Below are 11,344 nucleotides of genomic sequence, written 5' to 3'. Positions count from 1 at the left end.
AGGGCCCAAGCACATGGGCCATCCTCCACTGCACTCCCTGGCCACAGCAGAGAGCTGGCCTGGAAGAGGGGCAACCGGGACAGAATCCGGCACCCTGACCGGGACTAGAACCCAGTGTGCCGGCGCTGCAAGGCGGAGGATTAGCCTAGTGAGCCGCGGCACCGGCCACTTGCATTTTTAATTATTTCCTTATGATACTCTTTTTTTTTCTTTTAATTCGTATTTATTTTATACTGAGTTTATTCCCGAGCCATAAGTTTTTGCTTCTTCAGTTTCTTCTGGGATATCTTTTTCTTTTGTGCCACCTCCTCTTCTGGCTTAGGAACAATCTGTTCCTTCTCAGTGAGGATCATCTCGATGTGGCACGGGGAGCTCATGTACGGGTTGATCCGGCCGTGGGCTCTGTAGGTCCGGCGGCGCATCTTGGGGGCCTTGTTCACCTGGATGTGCTCAATGACCAGAGAATCTACATCCAAACCCTTCAGCTCAGCATTACTCTCTGCATTTTTAAGCATGTGCAGCAGAAACTCGGCACTTTTTTTGGGCCAACGACCCTGGGTCCAACCCCACTGCTTGGCCTGGGCACATCTACCAACTCCACCATTGTACCGACGGAATGGCACACACTGCTTCTTTAACGTGACGTCTTTCAGGTATTTGGTGGCTTTTTGGATATGCATACCCTTGATGGCCTGGGCAGTTTCTCGAGTGTTCTTAAAGTGAACGCGAAGATTCGAGCCTCTTGATTTGCATGATTTTGTGGGGTTTTCTGGGTCCAGTGAGTAGCGAACCATTTTCGCAGGTCACCTAAGGCCGCTTACAGGAAGAGCTCCTTATGATACTCTTTTAAAAATGGAATTCTTCAGTCAAAAAATTTTGTCCTTTTCTGACTTCTGATATATTCAGAGAAACTTCTGTGCCTCCTTGAGAATCTGTCCCCAAGAATTCTGAGCCAATGAGGCACCCGATCTTGAGCTATGAACTTGCAAAACTGTGGGCCAAAAGAAACCTTTCCTCCTTATAAAGTTAGTTTCCTCATGTATTTTATTGTAGTCATGAAAACTTCGCTAACACAAAAGCCCAATTTTGAGCAGAAGAGTGACATAACCTACTGTTTAAAAATGTTGACATCTTTGTTGAGAAAAGATGCGTGTTGGTGCAAGGGGAGAAATGCAAGATCCAAGGGCAGACATAAGAAGTTTAAGAGATAGTTATGATAATCTTGGCCGGCGCCGCGGCTCACTAGGCTAATCCTCCGCCTAGCGGCGCCGGCACACCGGGTTCTAGTCCCGGTCAGGGCGCCGGATTCTGTCCCGGTTGCCCCTCTTCCAGGCCGGCCCTCTGCTGTGGCCAGGGAGTGCAGTGGAGGATGGCCCAGGTGCTTGGGCCCTGCACCCCATGGGAGACCAGGAAAAGCACCTGGCTCCTGGCTCCTGCCATCGGATCAGCGCGGTGCGCCGGCCGCAGCGCGCCGGCCGCGGCGGCCATTGGAGGGTGAACCAACGGCAAAGGAAGACCTTTCTCTCTGTCTCTCTCTCACTGTCCACTCTGCCTGTCAAAAAAAAAAAAAAAAAAAAAAAAAAAAAAAAAAAAAAAGAGATAGTTATGATAATCTAATTAGAGAGGATGATGTATTGAACCACAAAGGCTAACCATGAAGGTGGTGATAAGTGATCAGATACGTAGTCAGCTTCTGGATGTATGTTTGACTACATCATAATTTATCGTGGTAAGTGGGAAAAGGTGTCAGGAATGCAAAGGATATTGACTTGAGAAAATGAAAAGGTGGAGTTGTCAGATGGGGAAGACATGAGGGCAAGACTGAAGCAGGAAAGCAAGGAGTCCAGATTTGGACACTTGTGAGGTAGACATTCAAGTGGGGGTATGAAGGAGGCAGTTGAACACATGAGTCTGTGGTCGGAAAAGAAGTATGAGATACTGAGAAAAACCTGGGCATTGTCAGCTTACAGATGATATGAAAGTCATAAAACTGAATGAGATATTTTTAGTTATGAGTGTAAATATAGAGGGGCCTGAGAATGAAGCCCTGGTTGTCCAACCTTTGAAAGTATGCAGGTTGATAAGGAAGACCCAGGAAGGAAGACTGGAAAGTACTGGCCAAACTGTAAGAAGAAAACCAGACACATGTGATGTCCTAGAAGAAATTGTTTTATTATGTAGGATGGAGTGATCCATCATGCCAAATATAAGGGCACTTTAGCAAGTTAATGGAAAACAGAAGACACATTTGTTAATATGCTTATTATTTTGGTGCAAAAGCATTTTGAAATCCATGCATTTGAGGAACCATCAAAAAGTTTCCTAGAAAATGTGTTATATGAAAAAGTGTGGTTTTCAAAAATTTTACAGCAAAATAAACTTACCTTGTAATTTTGGTTTCCATGAACATCTTGAAGTACCCTCATACTGCTGGTGTGTCAAGTAAAAGAATGAGAATTAGCCATTGAACATAGTAGCATGGAATTCATTGGCAACTTTGATATGAGACCGAAGTCTTCAAGAGAGAAAAGGAGAAGAGAATCAGAGACGGCTAAATTATATTCTCCTACAAAAGAGAGCATGTGCTGGTGATTAAAGATAGATGTAGGTCCAGTTCAGAAATTTTAAATATTTTTAATATTAGTTAATTAATTTAAGAGGCAGTGAGACAGAGTCCCCATCCACCATTCTACTCCCAATGAGAAGAACTGGGCCAGGGCCAAGGCCAAAGCCAAGAGCCAGGAACCCATTCCAGGTCTTCCACATGAATGGGAGGAGTCTAATTACTTGAGCCATCACCTATTGCCCTCAGAGTCTGCATTAGCAGGAAGTTGGAATCAGGAGCTGGAGCACTCCGATGTGTGAATGTGGTCAACTTAACTACTGGGCTAAATGCCCATCCCCACATTTTCACTTTTAATTGACACTCAGTAATTATACATATTTATGGGGTACAGAGTGACATTTCAACACCTGCATACAATATGTAATGATCAGATCAGGATAACTGATGTATTTATCACCTCAGGCATGTATCATTTCTTTCTGTTGGGAACATTCAAAATTATCTCTACTAGCTATGTTGTAACATTCGATTAACTGCTGGCACTGTGATGCAGTAGCTTAATCCTCCACCTGGGGCACCGGCATCCCATATGGGCGCCGGTTCGAGTCCCAGCTGCTCCTCTTCCAATCCAGCTCTCTGCTATGGCCTGAGAAAGGAGTACAAGATGGTGCAAGTGCTTGGACCCCTGCATTCGCATGGGAGACCTGGAAGAAGCTCTTGGCTCCTGGCTTCAGATCGGCGCGGCTCCGGCCATTGCGGCCATTTGGGGAGTGAACCAATGGAAGGAAGACCTTTCTCTCTCTCTCTTCCTCTCACTGCCTGTAACTCTACCTTTCAAATAAATAAATAAAATCTCTTAAAAAAAAAGAGAGAGAAATGCTTGTGAAGATTGAGAACATTAAAAAAATTCGCTTAACTTTTGTGCACCATAGTTTGTCCTACTATGCAATAGAACATTAGAAGCTATTTCTCATACCCAGCTGCACCCTGCCCCTATTAATCATTTTCTCCAACACTCCTCCTACAGCCTTTCCAGGCTCTGGTAACCACTATTCAATTCTGTAGTTCTAATAGATCAACTTTTTAGCTTCAACATATGGGTCAGAACATGTGGTATTTGCCTTTCTGAGACTAACTTAATTCCCTTAGCATCATGCCCTCCAATTCCATCCATGTTGTTGTAAAAGGCAAATCTTCATTCGTTTTTTTCTGAATAACATTCCATTGTATATATTATGGACATCAAACGTGTATTTCCTTTCTTCATGCATCCATCAATGGACACCTACTTTGATTTCATATCTTGACCACTGTGAATAATGCTGAAATGAATGTACAGTGCAGAGGTCTATTGCTATACTGATTTCAATTTCTTTGAATCTATACCCAGTAGTAGGATTGCTGGGTCATATAGTAATTCTATTTCTAGTCTTTTGAGGGGCCTCCATCCTATTTTCCTTAGTAGCTCTACTAGCCTATGTTTCCACAAACAATAGGAGGGTTCCCCTTTCTCTACATACTTGCCAGCATTTGTTAATTTTTTCCTCTTTTTGATAATAGACATTCTAACTGGGATGAGATGATATCTCATTATCATTATTATCATTATGGTTTTGATTTGCATTTCTCTGATGGTTAGTGATGTTAACTATTTTTTAATATACCTTTTGGCCATTTGCATACACTCTTTTAAGAAATAATTGGTCAAGTCATTTGCCCATTTTTAAAAATTCCCTGTTGAGTGTTTGGGTTCCTTCTATATTCCAGAAATTAATCTCCCCTTGGATGAATGATTTGTAATTATTTTCTCTTCATTCTGTAGATTGTCTCTTCACTCTGTTGATTGTTTCTTTTGCTCTGCAGTATTTTTTTGTTACATGCAATTCCATTATCTATTTTTGCCTTTATTGCCTGTGCTTTTGGGGTCTTATTCAAAAACTTTTGCCCAGATTTATACCCTAAAGGATTTCTACTATGTTTTCTCCAAAATGCTTCATAGATTTGGGTCTTATATTCTGGGTCTTTGACCTATTCTGAGTTGCTTTTTGTATATGGTGAGATATAAGACCTGATGTTTTTCTTCTGCGTATAAATCTTCAGTTTTATTAGCACCATTTACTGAAGAGACTTTTCTTCCTGTAATACATATTCGTTCTGCTTTTGTTGAAATCAGTTGGATATAAATATGTAGATTTATTTCTGGGTTATTTACTTTGTTTTATTGATCTATAAGTCTAGGACAGGTGGGTTCTTTTTTTAAGAGAAGATAAAATAATGTTTGTTTTCTGATGTCAATGTCCAAAAGAGAGGGAAAAATTGCTGAGTGAAATCCTTACTTGGTGAGGGTAGATGTCCTAAGTATAAACGAAAGATTTGGCGTAATAGAGGAATGTGGAGAGCTCATCAACTGGAATGGGAGGAAAGACAAAGTAAATGGGTTTAGATGCAGGTGGTCATAAGTGACGGGAACATTTAGAAACTCTCTTCCAAATGCCTCTGATGTGTGTGTGTGTGTGTGTTTGTGAAATAAGAAGAAAGATAATTAGCTAATTATCTACAGTGATGGTGATATAAGGGAACCCAGGAAGAAGCCTGTGATTGGACGAGCTCACCATTTAGAGGGGTGGGAGGAAGGCACACAACCAGTTCCTTTCATGCTAAGAAAATGGAGAAATGGAGGTTGGGAAAAAAAAGTCTTAGGAATACCAATTGGGAGTGACAAATTGCACTGTTGCTTGGTTAAGTCTCCATATAGGAGTAGCACTCTCTAGATATTCTAAAAAAAAGAAATTACATGATCAAAGGCTTTTTTTTTATGTCAGTAAGGCTATTTTAACCAACACTGTAATGAGTATCCTGGTAGCATATTCTTTACTTACATTTTAATTATTTTCTTATTCTATTTACTGAAACTGGAATTTCTGGGTTAAAAATGTTGTCTTTTTTTTACTTTTGACATATTCAGAAACACTGCTGGGAATTATAATTAGAAACATTTATAAAAGAGTCTGTAAAGTTTCTATAAATAATCCAGTTTGGTCAACAAGTTGTAGGAATATTGTGAGTTATCTTAAATACGACTACAGAGCATAGCTTGAACAAATTCATTAAGGGATTTTAAAGTTTAAGTATTTTGGATGTCATCCTGTGGGCAATAGAAAACCATTACTAGCCGGCGCCGTGGCTCAATAGGCTAATCCTCCACCTTGCGGCGCCGGCACACCGGGTTCTAGTCCCGGTTGGGGCGCCGGATTCTGTCCTGGTTGCCCCTCTTCCAGGCCAGCTCTCTGCTATGGCCAGGGAGTGCAGTGGAGGATGGCCCAGGTGCTTGGGCCCTGCACCCCATGGGAGACCAGGAAAAGCACCTGGCTCCTGGCTCCTGCCATCGGATCAGCGCGGTGCGCTGGCTGCAGCGGCGGCCATTGGAGGGTGAACCAACGGCAAAGGAAGACCTTTCTCTCTCTGTCTCTCTCTCTCACTGTCCACTCTGCCTGTCAAAAATAAAAAAAAAAAAAAAAGAAAACCATTACTAGTCTAGGTAAAGCAGGCAGCTGTTTGTGCTTTTAGAGATGTAGTTTTAGGGACAATTTGGAAGATGAAGCAACTTATAGCAGACAATATTGCTTAAGTCTGACCCCCACTGGCCATAAAACACCATATGAAATTGGAATGGTTATTAAAGGAGTAGATGTCTTTTGTTCTTCAATATGAATAGGCACTCAGGACAATCCAGTTACCACATCCAAATTATCTTTAGATATTTTATAGTATTTTGATCTTGGCTTTGCTGTCTTGTTTAGCTTCTTGTTGCCTCCACTTAGGAAACAAAGACTACAGTCTCCAAAGACCCTAGCAAGAGAGCCTCCTAACCCAGCTTCTTCTTCTTCTTCTTTTTTTTTTTTTTTTTTGGATGTCTCCTCTCTGCCCTTCTCTGGCCATGACTCTCCCTATAAGGTGAAGGATCCAAAGGACCAAAAGAAGGGACTCACTTGGTGTCCATATCCTTCCTTTAAGGCCATGCTTCCATACCCAATGATTCTCTGTTTCAATGGCATTGAACTTGCTTTAGGAGCCTGCAGAGTCCTCTCTCCTGGATCTATTCTCCTGAGGTTGGACTGCACCTCTGGGAGAGCTATCCAATGGGCAGATATTTTTGAGAGGTATGATGGAGCTTAGACATATGAGCTAGGATATCTACACACATGTGTGCAAGACATTCTTGGTATAGGATGGAGCAAGAGTAAGAAGAGGAAAAAGGATACCTGAAGAATGACAGGAAATACTTCTTCCTGGGCCACCATGTTGCAAGGTGCAAAAGAATTCCAAATTGTAACCTGGTTTTTTGTGTTGTTTACAAGGTATATTTGTCAAGGTAGGGGGGAGAACATATTTTATATAACAGCATTTGAGCTTAATTTATAAATTTTAAATATTTAGAAATATGGCATGTGACCGTTCATTTCCACTCTTGCTCTGACCTCTCACTCCACACATCTTGTTCTGCAGCCTTTCATGGTTTGTAGCAGTTATTCCTTGGAGTTCATTCCCTATGGGAGAGCAAGGAAAGGGTTAACCACACCACATTGATGCCCACCAGGCGATCTGGACAGTTGGTATTCTCCAACATGGCCAAATCAAGTTGTAGAGTGCAGGGCTTTGTATTTTGTGCCAAATCTGTGGGCTGACAGTGCTAAGGAAGCTTGAAAAGATCCTAGGTGTTGGATACCTGTCCAAAACCCTGTGAACTTGTGGTTTGGCATGGCTGGATTTTCTCTTGGTAAACCAGTTTGAAGTTCGTTTCTGACGTCATTGTGGTTTTGTGTCTGGCACAATCTGGTCATAACTTTGCCACAGGAATAAACTATGGCAGACTCTTACCAAGCTGAACAAAAGAGATGTCCTTGTGTAGCTCACATACATAGACAAATGAATTATGGGATGGATGTTACAAAGGAAATACAAAGGGCATGAAAATAAATTTCAGACTGAGGGAATCTCCTTAGAAAGAACCCTTGGGCAAGAGTAGGATCTTGGGGCTGGCATTGTAGTGTGGTGGGTAAACCTGCCACCTATGATGGTTCATGTCCTGGTTTCTCCACTTCCGATCCAGCTCCCTGCTAATGGTCTGGAAAAAGCAACAAAGGATGGCCCAACTGTTTTGTCCTCTGCTACCCACATGGGAGACCCAGAAGAAGCTTCTGGCTCCTGGCTTTGGCCTGGCCTAGCCCCAACTGTTGTAGCCATTTAGGGAGAGAACCAGCATATGGGAGATCTCTTTCTCTCTGTCTCTCCCTCTCTCTCTGTAACTCTGACTTCTAAATAATAGTTAAACCTTAAAAAAATAAAGAATGGGATCTTGATTTGTTGACAGAGGAGGTAATAGAGAGGTGAGCAGCATCAGACAGAGGGAACAGCTGAGTCAGGAGTCACTGTGGACCTGTTCAAACGATAGGGATGGGTCCAATGCTGCTGTTGCAGTGGGAGAGGAAGGAGTGGGAGAATTCCCTGAGCTCTTTCTTGCCTCAGGGCTTGCTTACAAGCTGTTTCATTTGCTGGATGCTCTTCCCATCATCACACCATAACAGTTTGATGAGACTCTCAGAGGGCTTTTATCTCTCCTTCATAACACTTATCACAATCTAATTAATTAGCCAATGATATGATCTCTGGCTAACATTTGCTCCCTTTGCTAACCTGAGTGTGTAATGCACACATTCCATGAGGGTCAAGCTCACATTTGTCTTGTCCCTGGAGAAATCCTCATCATTCTACCTGGCATTTTGGACACAATAGGCACAAAAAACAAGTTGCATAATGAATAAATGTAAATTAAATGACCTAATAATGTACAGTAATTAGCAATGCATTAACTGATTGATAAGGCTGGAAGAGTGGGTTTCAGTTAGAATGACATTCTAATGAGTTTGGACTTCATTTGGCAAACAATGACGTTTTATTCATTTCTTTATCCAAAGTCAAATAAATATCCACTTAGGTGTTTATTTTGTGTCGGGCACTGTGTTAAATGCCAAACATAAAATGATAATTAAAATCATTTGCCAGCATCTTGTAGAATAGTAGAAGGAAACAGATAAACAAATAACTGTAATAAAAAATGTGGGAGATCTTTATTAGAGATATGTCACAAGTATGTGAGGACACAGATTATACGCTAATGTACTCTGTATTGGGAGGGAGTGGGACAATGAATGTCTCTCATAGAAGATGACATTTTGGGGCAGGTGCTGTGGTGCAGCAGGTTAAGCCACGGCATGACACATTGGCATCCCATATGGGTGCTGGTTCAAGTCCCAGCTACTCCTCTTCTGATCCAGCTCTCTGCTAGTGCACCTGAGAAAGCAGCAGAAGATGGCCCAAGTGTTTGGGCCACTGCACCCATGTGGGAGACCTGGATGAAGCTCCTGGCTCCTGGCTTCGACCTGGCCCAGCCCTGATCATTACAGCCATTTGGGGAGTGAACCAGTAGATGGAAGATCTCACTACCTCTCTCTTTCTCTCTCTCTCTGACTCTGCCTTTCAAATAAATAAATAAATCTGAGAGAGAGAGAGAGAGAGAGAGATTTCACCAAGGAATTTAAGGATGAATGGGGGTTTGCAGGAAAAGGGGGAGGGGAAAGAACATAACTGAGGTTTCTCTTTTAAGCAATATAGAAGACTGGATAGTGTAAACAAATCCTTATAAAAAACAAAGACAAAAAAAGACAAAACTAATTGTAGATAAAATAGAAAGTAGAAATCTTGTAAGCAATATAGTTGTCATCACAAGAAAAGAAGGAACCCGCTTGGATGCTAAATCCAGAACACGAACCCATAAAGGGAAGTGAGTGCTACATCTGGCAGCTTCTCCAGTACCCTATAACCTAGATCATTTGCTTTTGACAGCTGCACGTGTAACAAAGACAAGATACAAAGACTTGGGAATGCTCAAAGTGGGAATTGGAGCAGAAGATGCTACAAAACGTGGGGACCCAGAGGAGCTTGCTCCCTCAGTGAAATAGTGTCTAGGAAAAAAAAGATACATTCCAGGAAAAGAGATTAACCTCATAAAAAGAGATATAGCCCATAAAAGAATCAGCAAGGAAGGTGAGTCTCAGATTTAGCTCCATATAGAGGGGAAAAATCACTTCCCCTACGAGTTCATATCTGTAAGCAAGTCCTCATATGAACTTGGATTCTAGTTTGTCCTCACTGTGTCACACAAATGCCTCAAAGCAAATATCAGCAGTAGTTCTCTCGAATGTCGGGCAGGAACAAACACCAGTCCTCTGGTGAATGCTCTTAAAACCATCCACAGAGAACACCATGGGTGGTGTTGTAATTATCACCCAAGTAAAAATCCCAATACACATGCAACACAAGCCATGGGAAGTGGGAGATAGACCCACAAAGACAAGATGCTTGACTCACAGACCCAGGATAAAAACTGACCACTAAAAGCAGAACAAAAGGATCTGACCAGGCTGATTTGGATGATAACCAAATAGAACTTCTACACATGAAAAATGCCCCTGCACCCTCATGGGAGACCAGGAAGAAGTACCTGGCTCCTGGCTGCAGATAGGCGCAGCTCTGGCTGTTGCGGCCATTTGAGGAATGAACCAATGGAAGGAAGACTTTTCTCTCTGTCTCTCCCTCTCACTGTCTGTAACTCTACTTCTCAAATAAATAAATAAGTAAGTCTTTTTTTTAAGAAAAAGCACAGAAAATATATATATTAAGAATTTTCCAGGCTGGTGCCATGGCTCACTTGGCTAATCCTCCACCTGTGGAGCTGGCACCCCTGGTTCTAGTCCCAGTTGGGTCCCTGGGTTGCTCCTTTTCCAGTCCAGCTCTCTGCTGTGGCCTGGGAGGGCAGTGGAGGATGGCCCAAGTGCTTGGGTCCCTGCACCCGCATGGGAGACTGGGAGGAAGTACCTGGCTCCTGGCTTTGGATTGGCACAGTGCCAGCTGTGGCAGCCATTAGGGGAGTGAACCAATGGAAGGAAGACCTTTCTCTCTGTCTCTCTCTCTCACTGTCTATAACTCTCTCTCCATCTCTCTCTCTCTCTCTCTCACTGTCTAACTCTGCCTGGTGAAAAAAAATTTTTTTTCCAGATTTAAGAAGTACTATATCCCAATTAGATTCAGAAAGTCTAGCAAATCATAAGCAGGCTAAATATAAAGAATCAATAGTTAAAATAATTGTTTAAAAATGTGTAGCACTGAGAAAAAAACTATTTAAAAAATAACTAGAGAAAGGCAACTCAGATAATCTTTAAAGGCAGAAAATTTTAAGGAACTAGACTGGGGTTAAATTTTTGAAAAGTCATACTGGAAGAGACAGGGAACATCTTTAACTACTAACGGAAAATAACCATCTTCCTGGACTTCTATACTCAGCAAAATTAGGGTCAAGAAAATAGTTGGGAGATTTCACTTCCAGAATGACCATATAAGGGGACTTGAGATACTGTTTTCCAGTGAAACTACCAGAACTGGGGGCAATTGTTTTTTAAATTTTTGCTTATTTATTTGGTCTTTGAAATTTATTTAAGAGGCTGAGAGATCAACAGACAAGGCTGAGTCTTTGGCCTAGCAGTTAGGACACCATCTAGGAGACCTGCATCTCACATCAGACTAAGTTCAATTCCAAGTCCTGGCTGCTGACTTCTGCTTCCTGCTGCTGATGGCTCCCATGATTGGGCTTCTGCCAGTCACATGGGAGACCTGGATTGAGTTCCCAGTTTCACCCCCCAGACTTTGTAAGCATCTGAAGAG

At 42.1% G+C, this 11,344-nt stretch overlaps 1 pseudogene across 1 annotated transcript; it reads right to left on the bottom strand.

Annotated features, from left to right (window-relative positions):
• Window positions 1-200: 200 nt before the first annotated feature.
• Window positions 201-834, bottom strand: LOC138849180 (large ribosomal subunit protein uL22 pseudogene; annotated as a pseudogene). The gene has a single exon (XR_016217873.1). The product of XR_016217873.1 is annotated as a large ribosomal subunit protein uL22 pseudogene (transcript).
• Window positions 835-11,344: the final 10,510 nt, after the last annotated feature.

This window comes from Oryctolagus cuniculus, chromosome 1, assembly GCF_051225735.1.
Source record: "Oryctolagus cuniculus isolate XC-2025 breed Fujian yellow rabbit chromosome 1, ASM5122573v1, whole genome shotgun sequence".
Taxonomy (NCBI): Eukaryota; Metazoa; Chordata; class Mammalia; order Lagomorpha; family Leporidae; genus Oryctolagus; species Oryctolagus cuniculus.
The sequence above is the reverse complement of the archived record's forward strand: the minus strand, read 5'-3'. Positions and strand labels throughout refer to the sequence as shown.